This window comes from Cupressus sempervirens, chromosome 5 (genome assembly GCF_028749045.1).
Source record: "Cupressus sempervirens isolate cs-2001-9-10 chromosome 5, ASM2874904v1, whole genome shotgun sequence".
Classification (NCBI taxonomy): domain Eukaryota; kingdom Viridiplantae; phylum Streptophyta; class Pinopsida; order Cupressales; family Cupressaceae; genus Cupressus; species Cupressus sempervirens.
In genome coordinates this window covers 309,841,249-309,856,931 of record NC_143122.1, presented here as the reverse complement: position 1 = coordinate 309,856,931, position 15,683 = coordinate 309,841,249, and the positions used below count along the sequence as shown (strand labels likewise).

The 15,683-nt window shown below is 35.7% G+C and overlaps 1 pseudogene; it reads left to right on the top strand.

Annotated features, from left to right (window-relative positions):
* Positions 1 to 8,719: 8,719 nt before the first annotated feature.
* LOC149555866 (putative disease resistance protein At5g47280) lies at positions 8,720 to 13,256 on the top strand (annotated as a pseudogene).
* The last annotated feature ends 2,427 nt before the right edge of the window (positions 13,257 to 15,683 follow it).

Below are 15,683 nucleotides of genomic sequence, written 5' to 3'. Positions count from 1 at the left end.
CACTTATTGCATACCCCTAAAAACTACTATTATATATTGCAGGTGTAGAATAGACAAAAAACTTGCACCGCAGTCATAAGAAGTGCCACTGACCCTGCGAACGAAGCTGTGATCAAAACCCAAATTTCTCATATAGTAGTTATAGAGGCCTTTCCTGGCATTGTTGACAGGTTCACAGATTGGATTCCATGTTGATCTGCTCAATCTTTTCACAATCTCCTCATCGTCCATGCCCAAGGTTGAAAAGATTTCGTTTTTTCCTAAGCAACTCCACGTCATTAGTGTCGTGGATTAGCTCCTTCAACAGCCAAATAAAAGCAGTAACAACGCTTTCTTTAATCTTTGGTGAGCATACCTCAAATGCTATCAAGTTTCTAACGATCGTCTCAGTCATAATACCAATCTTTAGCACGGGAAGTTATAAAGTAGAATGAGTGGTGTCAAACCGTATCAGCTCAATGCCTCCATCGAAACGGCTGAATTTTACTCCGATTTTGCTCAAGTCTAAAGCGAACAGAATACCAATCTTTCATTGGTTGCGAAGCTTGATCTCTTCCGATTGTCGCTCCTTGTGATTTCTGTTTCTAAGCAGTGCAAGAGGAGACCAGCCATTTTGAGTAGGGTGTTGGTCAGAGCCCTCATGATGACGCTTCCTATAGAGCCTCGCATGGATGGAATCCAGGAGATGTTGACAGCTATCTACATCTAGTGGCTCTTCATGTCTGTGTTCAATCCACAAGGGGGAGTATCTAGAGCATATGCTTTCAACAAAGTTCTTGAAATTAGACTGATTTAGTGGACCACAAATAAAAGCATAGAGCGACTCTAAGGCAAGCAGAGGGATTTTATTCTCCAATTTGAAGATATCTGTCATCACAGCAAACCACAGACCTTCACCTGACTTTAGATCATGGAATGGGTTGCTATACTTATCTGAGATTGTTTTTTGGTCGATGGTGGGAGAGGAAAAGGAGGAGGAAGGAAGCATCCCTAAACAACATCGTGGCGAAAGCCTCATCGTTCAGATTTTTGAATAAATGAGCATCCCCGTAGAAGTCCCTGCAACGAGGGACTGCACTTGCAAAGAAATTGTCATCCTTAAGATCTGAAAGACTCCCGCCATTTTGAACTTTTTAAAGTGGGTCAAAGAAATCTTCGGGAAGCTTGCTGATAACCGTCCGTGCAATGACTTGAGATTTCTCAGACTCCATTTCAGCAAGGTGTGGTTTGAGGAAGTGATAGGGCCCTAACAATATCGCCTGAGTAATGAAGATGGCATCGTTTTCTCTGAGAGTAATTGGCACCATGAAAATGCTAGCAAGCCCTTTATCGCTACCCACTTGTAAGATGTATGAATCTTCTTGGTTTTTGGCCAACCATTGTGAAACATCAATGGGATCTTGACTGTCCATGATACCTTTCAGCTTAGATGTACACAAACTTCACCAGGATGCAGTAACGGGCTTAAGGTTATTATGCCCAAGGCGTTTTTCTATTTGAAGAAGCTGATTTTTCCATATAACGATGGATAATGTTGTACATCATCGGCATGACCACAAAAACAATCCTATCCATCGCGTGTTTTGCCTTGATAGTGATTGACTGGCATGGAGACCTAAATGTGGAATAGCTGATTCAAAGAAAATATAAGAACCTCTCTTTATAATCTTTAATTGATGTCGGCATCAAGAGAAAATGCTAAAAACACACAAACAGCAAGAAAAGCCTTACCGACTTCAAGATTGGATTCCATTTTGCCCCAGCGCAGTTCTCACAATCTCGACACAAGCAGTAGCAATTATTTGATTACTTCGCTATGCACGTTCATTCTGTATTTATTTTTTAAACACCCCCATAGTTCTAAATATTACAATTACCTTCTCCCTCACTAGATTATCTCTTTGATTTTATCTTTGAAGTAAAGTCATTCTAAATTTATTAATAATAGAGACTTCAGATTCCTTTCTTTCGGTTTGTCGGAATAGTGTACTTTGTTTTGGAACGCTCGCAAATGATATTCTCTTGTCTTTTACTTAGCTTGCGAAATAATCGCATAATTATTATGTTGTTTTAAGGCAAATCGTATTCTGTGGCTTTATGCTTAAGGTCTGTTTGGTTCTTGGAATTTAAAAAACTGAAATTTCTACGAATTTTGGTTTAGACAAATCAAGGTTTTGCAAATCTTCATTTTAATTTTTGAGATTTTACTTAAACGGTTTGTTTCACTTGGAAGATGCATGTGAAGGCACATTTTTATGAGTAAGCTTAGAGTTGAAGACAAATTTCAAAAAGTAGTCCAATCTATTGTTTTCACACTCCTTAAAAGACATAACCAAGTTTTGATTTTCAATTCCTACTTGCTAGTAGGAAGTTGGAAAACCTGGTTTTGAGGCAAAATTGGAAGTCTGGTTCGTTAATTCCATTTTTCCAATTTTGAAACAAACACAAAAAATTTCAAATCCGGATTTAGAAAAACCAATCCCTGTCATCTTCCAGGAACCAAACGGACTCTTAGCCTCATATTCTATGAGAAGAATACTCTTGCTGCTTCTCCCGGGAACACCTTTTAATTATAATAAGAATCCGGTTAACTTGGTCGAAAGCAAGTGACTCAAAAGCAGAGAGGGATGTTGAAAGACAAATGATGCATTTGTAGCTGAATCGAGGGATTCTCGGACGGGTTGGCGACAATCAAAATTAAATCCCACGCAACAAATGAGGTTGAATATTACATTCAAAATATTAATCTCATTTACCTCATGTATAATAAAAAATTTTAAAGTATGCATGATTAATCTTAACATTAAAGGGAATTAAAAAAATATCAGAGAAGCAAAGCCTATGCCGTGAGAAATCATGTGACGAACTTCTTCTTCATGGCAATATTTCTCGTTCATGTAAAAACTATTGCTGATACAAATCACTACAATCTCCTCAAGCAACTTCTCATTTTAATGAAGATCGACCATGCATGAGGTTCGACCTATGGAACGTTCAAAATCCTTGAAAATAAAAAACCACTATCAGTTGGATAAGATAAATCGGAAAACCTTTCCCAACAACTAGGAAATCGCATTTCTGGTGCGAAACCCAACTTTAGCAGCCCGAACATCTGTAGGGAGAGTTAAACAAGTCAAAAAAAAACCCTTTGCTTTTGTTGGCAATGTGAAAGAGGTCGAAAAAAATTGTTTATCTCCAACGCGAGACAAATCCAGTGGGTAGTGCCCACATAGGGAATTCCTTATCAATTAATTAAAATTGTTAGTACATGAAGAATATAGTATCATTCAAAATTATTATATCATTATTTTGTGCTTACAATGATAAACTAGTATGTTTTTAATAGTACAATTATTTTTTAGATATAATTTAATGTGAATAAATTAAATTGTAATTAATTTTTTAAATAATTAAAAAATTCTTTATATTAATACTAAAAAAGAAATTATATATCAAGATATGCCATTAGAGGCAAGAAGACCCTTCCATATGTCATGGACATATCCATACCAACCCAGTGAAAAAAAAACCTTCCCAACAAAAATTTCCACCCAACAACCCTTTACATACATCATAGCAAAATAACCACATAATTTACATAAGTATGATCCATACACCTAGACTTCCAAAACCAAACCAAATGCTACTCAAGGTAAACTTATTAAAACCACTTCCCTACATCTTTTTTGGTAAAATTTAGAACCCCAATGCTTGCCCTAACAACACCAGCCTTGCAATAAGCCTACCTCCCACCAGAATCTTTCATACGAGAAGAAGCAAAGACACATCAATGCTTGTTCCAGAGACATCTATAAACTTAGCTAGGGAACTCATCACCAGATCAACACCTGGCCCAACTCCCTGCTAACTAGAGGCATTTGAATCCATAGACAAAAAACCACCCCCAAAACAAGGGGCTTAACTGACACACTCAAACTATTAACTAATACTGGGTAAGAGTAGGCTCAGCCCACTCTTAGCCAATAGCCTGAGCCTAATGCATAACAGTGGCCCTAGGCTATTGGCTAAGAGTGGCTAGGCCCATGTTCGTATGAGTCGATTAAGCTTGGCCCCAACAGAACCAAGACCATCCCGCTCAAAGCTCCTCTTACTCTATCTTGCCAAAATTTTCCTTTAGATTCTCAACTTCCTATCCTCACCCATAAGTGCATTTGACTTCTAGGTTGTCACTTTGCACTTCGTCTCCACTCAGTACCTAATGAAAACTTGATCCAACTCCATAGCATGCAAGAACTCCAGTAACTTGCAGCACCCTTTTCAAGAAAATATCTTCAATTCTTCCACCCCACTTCGGCTCTACACATTCTCTCACCAAATACATCACCTCTAGTTTCAAATCAACCACCGTAAGTGATAAAGCCAAAAAAAAAGATGAAGTCTCCAAATTTGACCTTGGACGTTAATCTTTTTGTAGATATTCTTCACTAAAAAAAAACTTTAGTGCCTCCTAGAAAAATTCTCCATCGAACATGAACACATTCTTGAGCCACATGGTTGAAATCAACCCCTTGAAGCATAGGATTTTCCCATCTGTAGCCAAGGAAAAGTTTGCCTCCATCTTGCCACTACACCTCTCTTCTATGCCTCAATTTTTTAGATAAAAATAAAATTTGGAAGGTGAGTATTTGAAATTTTGTGACAAGGAACAACTCCTAATGTTAACTACCATTATTACCCAATCTTGCCAATCTACCACACATGCCAAAACTATGGGTACTTAGTCATCTACAATCTCTTCTACCTCCATTTGCATAAGGAATGTCTACTTTTAGAGATTTTGATGCAATGGTGGCATCAGTTTGTACAGGTCTAGGTTGCAAAAATCCTCCTCTAAAATACAAATTTTCACATTAGCTCCCATCTTTGACAATGTGTATGCCACCTCGTTGGCTTCCCTTATTACACGTGATTAATATAATTCATCAAATTTGTCCAACAAACTTTGTATCAACATGCCATGTTTATCTAATTACCAAGTTTCCATTTCACCTTGGGCGATGTCATTCAACACTAGTTGCGATTCACCTTCCAAATGGATTCTTCGACCCCAATTCTCATGCCCAACAATACTGCTTCTACTACAACTAGACACTCAGCCTGATTATTGGTTTTTCTACTATCCTTTTTATCACTATTGCTAGTATTTCCAGTCTCATCCCTAACAAATACACCAATCCAAGAGGGTCCCAGGTTTCCTTTGGAAGTCCTTTCCAAATTGACTTTGATCCAACCTTCCTTTGGAACCTTCCACAAATTCTTTTCTTGTTGAATCTAAGAGGATTAAGCCCACGAGATCTATTAACACAAAAATTATAAGTAATTTATAATTTTCAATTTAAGTAAAAAATTTACTTCTAAAATATATTTTAAATAGATTAAATATTTTATTTAATTATTATTATTTTTATATGAATAAAATGACCATTTAAAAAACCTCTATTAAAAAAAATTGTTTCAAAAAATTAATAGAAAAATAAAATGAACAAAATAGCACAAATAAAGATAAGAGAAAAAAATAATTATAAAAATTAAAAATTAAACTAGTTTAAAAATTAGAATTAAAATAATCTAAGAAAGAAACTAAATTAATTTTGAAATCAAAAAATTAAATTAATTAGCAAAATCAACACGAATAGAAGTAAGAAAATAAACTCAAATAATTACAAAAACTAAGAAATAAAGACTTGAAGGCTTGAGTGCTTGAGTGCTAGTGTGTGTGGAATGATGTCATGAATGCATGATGCAAAATGGAGCAAATGAATGGGCTTATAAAGGGTTCAAAGTGAACTTTATCGCACAAGTTGACTAAACCTTAAATAACTCCTTAAATCAATCCTTGAACAGGGCTTGAGAGGGGGACAAAAATGGGTCTCAAGCATGGATGCACATCGTGTTGATCTCGAAGCACAAGTTTCCTATTAGTATCTAACACTTAGTCATTTCCATGGTAGTGTTGGCCAGTCATCACTATGGTGGAGCCATCTAGAGAAGGTCAAGCTACAAAGGACTTTTTTATATTTCCTCACATGCCGAACAAGTCAAAGGTTGTCAAGTACCCCATTAGAGAAAGTGTCAGGATGCCAAGTAGAATATTAGATATTGAGAATTTTAGCTGACTTCTACATGATATTGAATGATTGTAGAGATAGTTAAGGAGAAAATTACACATTTTGGATGAAGACATTAATCCCAAGATAAGCATATTAACCAATCATAAAATTAGAAGAATTAAATGACAAAAAGATGAAATATGGATCGTTGATTATGATCTACAACTTTCTACAATTATCTATTTAAGGGGGGTTTCTAACCGTAAAATCATTATGTGTGATGAATGGAGAAGCGGAGGAGTGAAAAAACTTAGACCAGAGTAAGGAAAGCTAAGTTAGATAAGAGATAAGACAAAGCAACCAAAGCAGTGAAGGATGAAATAGAGTATATCAGATAAGGAGGTCAAATAGAGATATTGAAGAGAGGAGATCCATAAATATCTTGTAGAGAAAACCAAAGGATCAAGTACTAAATCAATTTTAATAGAGACTGAGTCAGGGAAAATTTCTTAACAATGTGGTTTTAGTAGTCCTATTTAATTCTTCTAACAGAGTCCTTACTTTATTGTAAGTATTAAATCCTTCAATTAAGGTATGACCTAATAGTCTTAAAAGATTTTAATAGAGAATACCTCTAACAGGAAATTATATATAAATTATGAGGTGATGTTTCCCCATTTGATGGAAAAAAATACATAATTAATGAGGCAATTTTTCCCCTTAGCTGGAAAGGGTACATAATTAATGAGGCAATTTGGTGGCTATTAATGCAAACAAATGTAACACATTGGTGAATGTTGTACAACTTGTTTTCAAAGCATGTGAAACATGACAATTAATTTCCTTTTGGCATTAAATGTGTGCTTTATAAAACATAGTTGCTGACAAAAATGAGAACGTGTACTCAAAGCACAAGGTTTTCTCTAGATTAACAACCGTGGTTGGGAAATTTGATGAGCATCCCATGACTTCATATTCATGAGCATCCAAAAGGACAGGCACGAGACCCTATAGTGCACCTAGGGTAGGTTGGGTCTGAAGAAGATTAGTATGATATTATTAGTAGCATGATGAACATTATGTGGAATCTCTAGATAAATTATCCTAGGTATATCAGTGACCAACATGAACTAGAGTAGGAGGTAGAAAGGGAGGTGTTGGACTAGGCAATTCATGATTTGTGATGACAAAAGAGGCTCAATCCACATGCTGCAAACATAGAACACCTTGATAATTTATTGGTAATGTTTCATGCTATGTGGTGGGTACTTCATTAATTGCTTGTTTCCCAAATCATTTTGTAAAAATTTTGGGAAAATTCTGCAAATTAGTTATTAGTTACCAAAGGTACTGAAGCTTGTATGCACCCCTTCATTTTCTATAAGAAGGGGTACCAAGACCCTTTGGGACTTGTATTTATAGGATAAACAACATATAATAGATACAATTATAAGTTATTGTAGTTTGTTAAATGTTCATAGAATATAATTTATAAGGTTATGCAACTATTTCAATTTTCTAGCTTGATTGTACTCATATTTCAAATTAATATAAATCCAGACTATTTTATGCCTTACTGGATGATGTTTGATCAAGGTATTTTTTGCCTACTAGACTTTATCTCGAAAGGCCCTCCTTGTTTGGAAAAAAGTACATATTAAAATATATTACGTAACAACTACAAAATGGAAATGGGTAATAAATACAACACAGTGGAGTTGTACCGAACAATAATATATCGTTTGATGATTACATATCAATGGTGGAAGTCTTATTTTGGGTCGAATGCCTGAAATGAAACATCGATCTAATTTTAATTTCCATAATGGTGAGAAGTGTCCACTATCCTCACCACCACCTCCACTACACACTTGCAATGTGAGTTGGCATTAATTATATGTCCCATCACTATCAATTACATTCCCTTTACCATTCACTTCAAATGATTCACTTTTTCTTCGATACTGAAGAAAAATTATAAACTATAATCCTACATATGTGGGAAAGATTTCCAAAGATTTTCTACTAATAGAATTTAACTTTAAGGACTAAGGTATACAAAAGGTTAAATGAATGCCATTGCAGTCAACCTTATTAAGTTATTAGTAGGCTCTTTTCTTTGTCATTTGTCAAAAAAAAAATTCATTGGATTAAATTGGTTTATAATTATACCCACTAAACCATTGTGGTGCTCAAAATGTCATATTTATTATTATAATTATGATTCTATTCTAGCTTTTAATTTTTAATTAATTAATAATTACAAAAATGGTTGACTGACTCTCCCTCTCTTGTACTATTTTGAAAACTTTTATTTTTCTAATTTTCTTGAAAGACTTTGGGTTTTCCTAGACAGTAAACTGAAGAGAGGTAAAGGCGGGAAGAAGGGCCCCATATGTGGAAAATTTTCTTGCTCGCTCCCTAAATGCAGACAATTTATCATGGAAAAAATATGCGAGAAATTTCCACTCTGCTTGCAACATCTCACGTTCAATTTGTTTGCTTGCTCGCTAAATGAGTACAATTCAGTGTGGAATCAACACTGCAAGAAGTTTCCTCTCAGCTTTCATATCCCGCCATTTCCACTTCACTCTAGGAGTCATTGATAAATAAGTGGCTGCCCTAATCACCGCAGATATGCTAAAAAAATGGTTTTCACCTATGTTCTCGCACTTGTTCAAGGAGCTACTGGAGAGGTTGTTAGAGCGCTTCTCTCTAGGCCTATTGATGCGGGTGTCGATACCCTTCTCTCAGGCTGTCAAAAATTGGGACAATGGGTGAGTGAGGGGTTGTTATGCTTGCAACCCTCATCTTCATTTGCAGACTCATACATTCCAAAACTACCCAAACATAGCGCGGGTTTGGAGAATCAAGTAGGGGATTTGAAAAGGCGGTTATTTGAAGATAATTTCAATAAGATCAGAGTGATGGGAATTGTGGGCAGTGGCAAAACAACCTTGGTTACTGCTGTCTGCAGGGATTCTGATGTCCAATGTAAGTAGACCATATATTTACTCTTTGAATCAAGTAATCTCATAAAATGAATTTTTTGGGAGTTTCTCTCGAGAGGGATGCTGAAACCATAAGTTAACCATTTACACACACCCACACAAAAATTCATGTTGAATCAAGGAATTTTGTTAAATACTTGTTTTTGTATTGTCTGGGCTTTGATAGGAATTAGATCTGAGAAGAGGAGGCTATTTTAATGCTGGCCTATATTCGCCCAAGTGCTGGGCAACCTATTTCGCTGCTAGGTAAAATGTGCATCACTTTAGCAATCGGATGCAGGAACTGTATGTGTTCCATCGCACTCAGATAAGCCTATATTCAAAAAATCAATCATACCCACAAACTTAACCTTTGATGTGATGAGACAATTTACCTCTGGTTTGTGGCGATCTTTGTGTATAGGTTATATTTCGACCTCCTTTTTAAGTATATAATCTCATGCTTAAGTTAGGGAGCTGCTCTAGCATGGAAATCTTCCTCAGTTAGTCAAGCAAGGGAATCCTTTTCCATTGGTATTTGTTAACTGTGTCTCGTCTGCTATTGATGAGCTCTTCATTGTGTGAAGCATCTCCTGTTGACAAGGCTGGATAGTCCTCTTCCATCCTCTCCACTTCACAGTGCCTGAAAATGATTCATGCCTTAATGTGGTTTTTGGATTCTCTTCTCCTTCCCCTCAATCTGTCTTCGCCTCCTCGAAGTTTTTGAACACCATTCATGCCTCCACCTTTGATGTGAAATCCTCTCCCCGTCCCCTCTTTCAATTCTTTCTTCATTCAAGTGCTTAAAGGCAATTGAATCCTCAACTTGCTTATGTCAATGCAATCTTCTCCCCCATCTTCTCAATATATCCTCTTCCTCTCCTTCTTCTTAAAGAGCTTAACGGCCATTCATATCTCCTCTCTTCCCTTCAATAACCCCCTCTTCTCCTCTTTTACACGTATGAAGAGCATTTATTCATCATCTTGCTTTACTTGGTGTAGTCCTCTCTTCTTCCCCTTAATCTGTACTCTTTTCTACTCTGCTCTCCTCTTCCTCTTAAGTTATCCTGTTTGGTCACTCCTGTGAAGACATCTGTCCTCCCCTTCTCATCTTTGATCCATCCATTCGAGCCCCTGATCTATCAAGACATTACTATCAGGTCAAGTGGCCAATATGTGGAATACTTATGCTTAGGATAGCTTTTATTTTCATTGGGAAGTGGGCTTGTCCTTTGATATAAAAATGACAAGTTAGAAAATGTTTCCAATGAGGAAGTGGTGTGTTTAGAGCTTCTAGTCTGGTTGGAAAAGTTGCGTGGGGATTTTTAGCCTGGCTACAATCCTACGTTAAACTTCTAGGGAGACTAGAACATAAGACCTGATCTCACTTACTATAGTATGCTCTTTGTGTTCACACTTGTGTATATTGGTAACATCACCGAATTGTGATTAGACTTGCCCGTCAACCTCTCAATAAAGAGTCAAATTTCAATATCTTGATCCTAACTTACTTCCCAATGCATTCTAATGACAACAATAATGGGAGAGTTGAAAGAATTCATATATTGCTGCGATGATTATGAATCTGCATATGTGCTCAACCCTTGCAATTTATTGGCCACCACATTGCAAAAAAAATTGCCCTTAGTAGGAGAGGAAAAACAACATAAATATGATACAAACTCAATGAATTAGCAATTTAGCAAATAAACTTATTTATGTTTGTTCATTAATTACTAATAAGACCTTACTTATACTTGTCTATCTATTGGAAATGACCCTTGCATTCTTTTCTGATTTCCCTAACCTTACGTTCTCCATTCTTCTTCTCAGAACATTTTGGAGACAAGATAATTTTTCAAACAATTTCACAGCTACCAGATAACAAGATGATTCTTGAGAACATATGGAAAATGATTACTGGGGATCAACCGTTGCTTGATTCTCAGAGTGAGAGCATTCATGAGGCTCTTCAGGAAGTACTCAGGCTTAAGCGAGAAAATATTCTAGTCATATTAGATGATGTGGGGCCAAATGTTAATCTCGAAGAATTGTTGTTTGAAGCAGAGGGATGCAAGATTGTTACATTACAGTCAGGGACAGTGTCAATTCCATACACCTTGATAGCACTCATTATATGTCTTCGCTTGGAGAGGAAGATGCTCTATCCCTCTTTTGTTATTGGGCCTTTGGACAAGAAAGCATTCCAGATGGATGGTTCAACAAGCAACCAGTAAAAGAGGTATACCTATGTCTATCTACATCTCATTTGTTGATTTTAGCGAACCTGAAGTCTGCTAAATTTTCCATAATATGACATTATATTTTGCTAGCTGATATTGTGTAGATCTGCTATCGATTCTGTGTTTGCAATTTAAGAAGCATGGTTCGTTTAGTTCAATATGTGTAGATCTGAAGGCCACACTTTGAGATTATATTGGGGCTAGCTAGTCTGTACTAATAGGTAGCAAAAGAATGTCTAGGATTACCACTTGTATTGGAGGTGATTGGACGTTATTTACATAAATACAGTGAAAATGCATATTGGGAATACGCCAAAAGACAGCTTTCACAGGGAAGACGAATCAATATTAGATCTTATGAAGAGGATGTTCTCAAGCGCCTAGCACTGAGCATAGAAGATCTGGACAATGATACAAAAAAATGATTTTTGGACCTATTATTGTTTCCTGAAGTTAAAAAAATCCCTGTTGATGCTTTGTTTGATATTTGGATTCATGTTCACAACTTAAGCCTAGAGCATGCGTCGATGATTCTTGTTGATCTCGAAAAAAGGGGGCTCTTGAATTTGGTACAGCTAACTCATAATTCAAGGTGAGTGTCTTCTTTTAGATTCTTTTGTTGAAATTGCGTTGAAATATGTAGCAGAAAGATATAGATAGTGATCATCAAGACGAAAGAGTAAATCTCCCATTTCTTCTAGCATGATCTAAATGGAGTTTGGACATGTAATCGTTTTACTTCAACTCAAAATTTGTAATCATTGAGATGTTGCTACTTCATTTTGAGAACTTGAAAAAGATGTCTCACTGAAGATTGAATGCATCTTAACTCTTGCTTTCCCAGCAATTGTAAGATATATTCAGTTCAACATGATATGTTGCAGCATTTGGCTATTTATTGTGCAGAATCTGTGGACAACAACCAAAATGACAAGATATGCAAAAGGTTGAGATTATCTCCATTCTCTTGCTGGGAAGATCCCTCACATGGAGATATAAAAGCTGCTGAGATTATTGCCTTTCGCACAGGTTGATTGCTTTAAATTGGTTTATTGATATTCAGAAGTATCAAGCTTCAAGAAAATGAGTGAGGCCCATAAAAATATATATATTCCTTCTCTAAAAGGTTTTGAATACTTTTGCAGGTCCAATGAAAGAGAATAAATGGCCTAAGTTGGAGTTTCCGGAGGCCCGTGCTCTTGTATATTGATATTGGATGGAAATGAATATTTCCTTCCACCATTTGTGCAGGAAATGTCTCGGTTGAAAATTCTTATCATAATCAACCAGAAAACTTGTAGGGCTAAAATTGATGGCATGTCAACCTTTAGTTCATTAGTTCAACTGAAGAGCCTTCGGCTTGAAAAATTGATTGTCCTTGATCTAGATTATTTTCAATATTTAGAAAATCTCAGGAAGCTCTCACTGAGTCTTTGCAGCACTGATAAAGGACGATTGGACATTGAAATGTGCTAAAATCTACTTAAACTTGAAGAGATTAATATTGACTGCAGTGAGGATATTGAGGAATTTCCTGTTGGTATTTGCAATTTAAATTCACTGAAAATACTGTTTATAACAAATTGCCATCAACTTTGCAAGATTCCTAAGAATCTGGGGAAGCTTGCAGGATCTCTTCAAGTGCTGAGCTTAGTTGCTTGTCTGAATCTCAAAGAACTGCCAGCCTCAATTTATGAACTTGGAAATTTACATTTCCTTGTCAAGGCTCGGAGGCTCTTCCATGTGACTTCAATAAGTTTGAGAGACTCAAAACTCTCAACATGGGTGACTGCAAAAAAATAAAGAAACTTCCTAGAATGGTTAATGGCCTTACGTCTTTGTCAGATGTGATCTGCGATGAGCAATTGAAAAAAGAGTGGTCTCGTTTCCGTGAGTCGATTAATGTGATAATTGCAGAACCAACATTTAGTTTAGAGTTTCTGGACACATAACTTTGCTCCGGCAATCATTTATATTGTGAATAGTGACTGTGGACCATGGGTTGAGTAATTTTCTTTCTAGTTTTAGAAGCGAAGTTAGAAATTAAGACCATTTGTGTCATTGGGGTTGGAGTTCTATCTATGCACTTTAAACTTATGGCAGGATCACATAGTGCTTAGCACTACCGTCAATATTGTATTTATGTCATATGTTTTAATTTTTAAATTATTAAGGGTTTTAGTCCCTAGCTACAGCAGACACACGAGTGATCATGCTGCAATGTTCTTTTCATGGTAAATTGTGCCTGAGCAACAATTAAATCCTTTCGCTCGTGCTTTAACATGTTTTCCTAGAGTAAAAAATTAGCAGATCAAAATTTTTCTTTTCCACATATTACATTTTCCTGGGTCTGGCAAATGGAAAGGAATTTATAAATTCTTAAGCCTTAACATACATCTAGGAGATGGTGGAGAACAAACAGAATCAGTATAAGTACGTAATTTCTGGATTTGATTGTGTAGAGTTTTTTTATCATTAATGTTCTGGATCATAGTACATGATTCATCAGTATAAGTACCAAATTTCTGGATTTGATTGTATAGAGTTTTTTTACCATCAATGTTTTGGATCATACTACATGATCCATCATCAAGATACAAGAGAACAAGAAGATCCATAGTGAGGACACAAATGAATACTCCATGCAAAATTTCTATCATGCCCTTTGCCAAAAAAATTCTGATGTGGGACTCTATGTATGACAGAAGTCAAAATCCTTCTAAAAGTAGGAACCACTTTTATAAAAAGTTTAACATATTATTAAAATCAATTTTGGTGAGCTAATCTTTTTGTTATTCTAGAAAGCTTTGTACATTGTTATTAGTCCTTGCAAATTAATGTACGGGCATACAATTAATTTAAAAAAAAAAGAAATATCTTAATAGTCCAAAATTGAAAATGATTTATTTTAAAAATATATTTATGTTTACTGATTTCATCCTTCTTATTGATTGTTATAATTTTGTTAGGGGCTAAAAGTATTTTTTCTGGGACTAAAAAGCCTCCATCAATCTAGATATTCTGTATCATTTTATTCTAGGGACTTACATCTTACCCAAAATCTACTAGGTGAGTTCAAATCAAATCATTTTTACAAACAACACTTAAATTGGTAGGGGATTTTCTAGCCTCAACCCAAAACCAGCCATTGTAAATTGGAAATTGAGAAGTCCTTTCTTCTAATATGAGGCCCAATTAGCAAATCTTATGGTACGACGTCTGCTTCCCCATGCAACTCTCTCTTTTTAATTGGAAAAAATCTTCTTTCAACATAAAAATTTTTAATTTTAAAATTATGAACCCTAGTCAATTTCCTTGTACTGATCAATGCCTTCTGCAATCAATTTGGTTTTGTATCTTTTCTTACCTGTCCTCTTATGTCAATCAAAATGTCTATTGATTTTTAAAAGCTCAGTTCTTTAGGAGAATTGAAAGGAAATCACAAGTGTTATTTGCCACTAGAGGGTGCATTTTTTCTCTTGCATTGTTTCCCTCCTATTGTCACACTTTGTAACCACTTATTAAATTTTGGTGGCTCTAACTAATTATAGAATAAAAGCCTTGGCTCTGCCTCTTCTAAGAATAACAACTCATACACTGACATTTTTTTCATCCTCAATCTTAGATTATGACTTGGATCAGTACTCTGGTTTGATTGTTATTAATTAATATTGTCTCTCTTACCAAAAACTTTTCTCAGTACCCCTCTATCTCTCCACTTACCTTACCTTAGATCATTTTCTTAATAAAATATGATATAATACTTACTCTGTAATAGAAACAAATTTCTAGATTAGTCATATATGAATAAAACATGATAAAACATATTTAAAAAGGTGATAGATGCTACTTTGTGCAAAGACCAAAACCATGACCTACAACCTGTAACTACACCCTTTCATGAGACCACGGGGCATCCAACCAAACTATTGATGTGACTAAATTGTTAGGATGCCCATGGCTTGTATTCGCTGCATTAAGTAGGAAATGTTTGAAAATATCTCAATGGAAAGTTAGATGACAATATATTGTCATTCACTTTTTTCTATGCAATTGAACAGGTTGGAACAAAAAATTGGACAAACTCAAACATTAATGATAATTATTTTATAAACTGAAATGAAGCAAGGGGAAGAAACGAACCCACAACCACCTAAGTAGTCAAAGCTTAGTGTGTTGCTGAAGCTCGACCATTCGAAAGGAACACATCTATTTTCCCAAGAAACATGGATGTAACTAAACTTCAACAAACCAAGATGTTGGTATTTTCACTTAAAAAGGAACATAATGTGGTAACATACAAACTTTCACACTTATGTGGAGCTCCACGGAGATCATGACATAATAAGGATACCTATGCATAGGACTAATCTTAAATA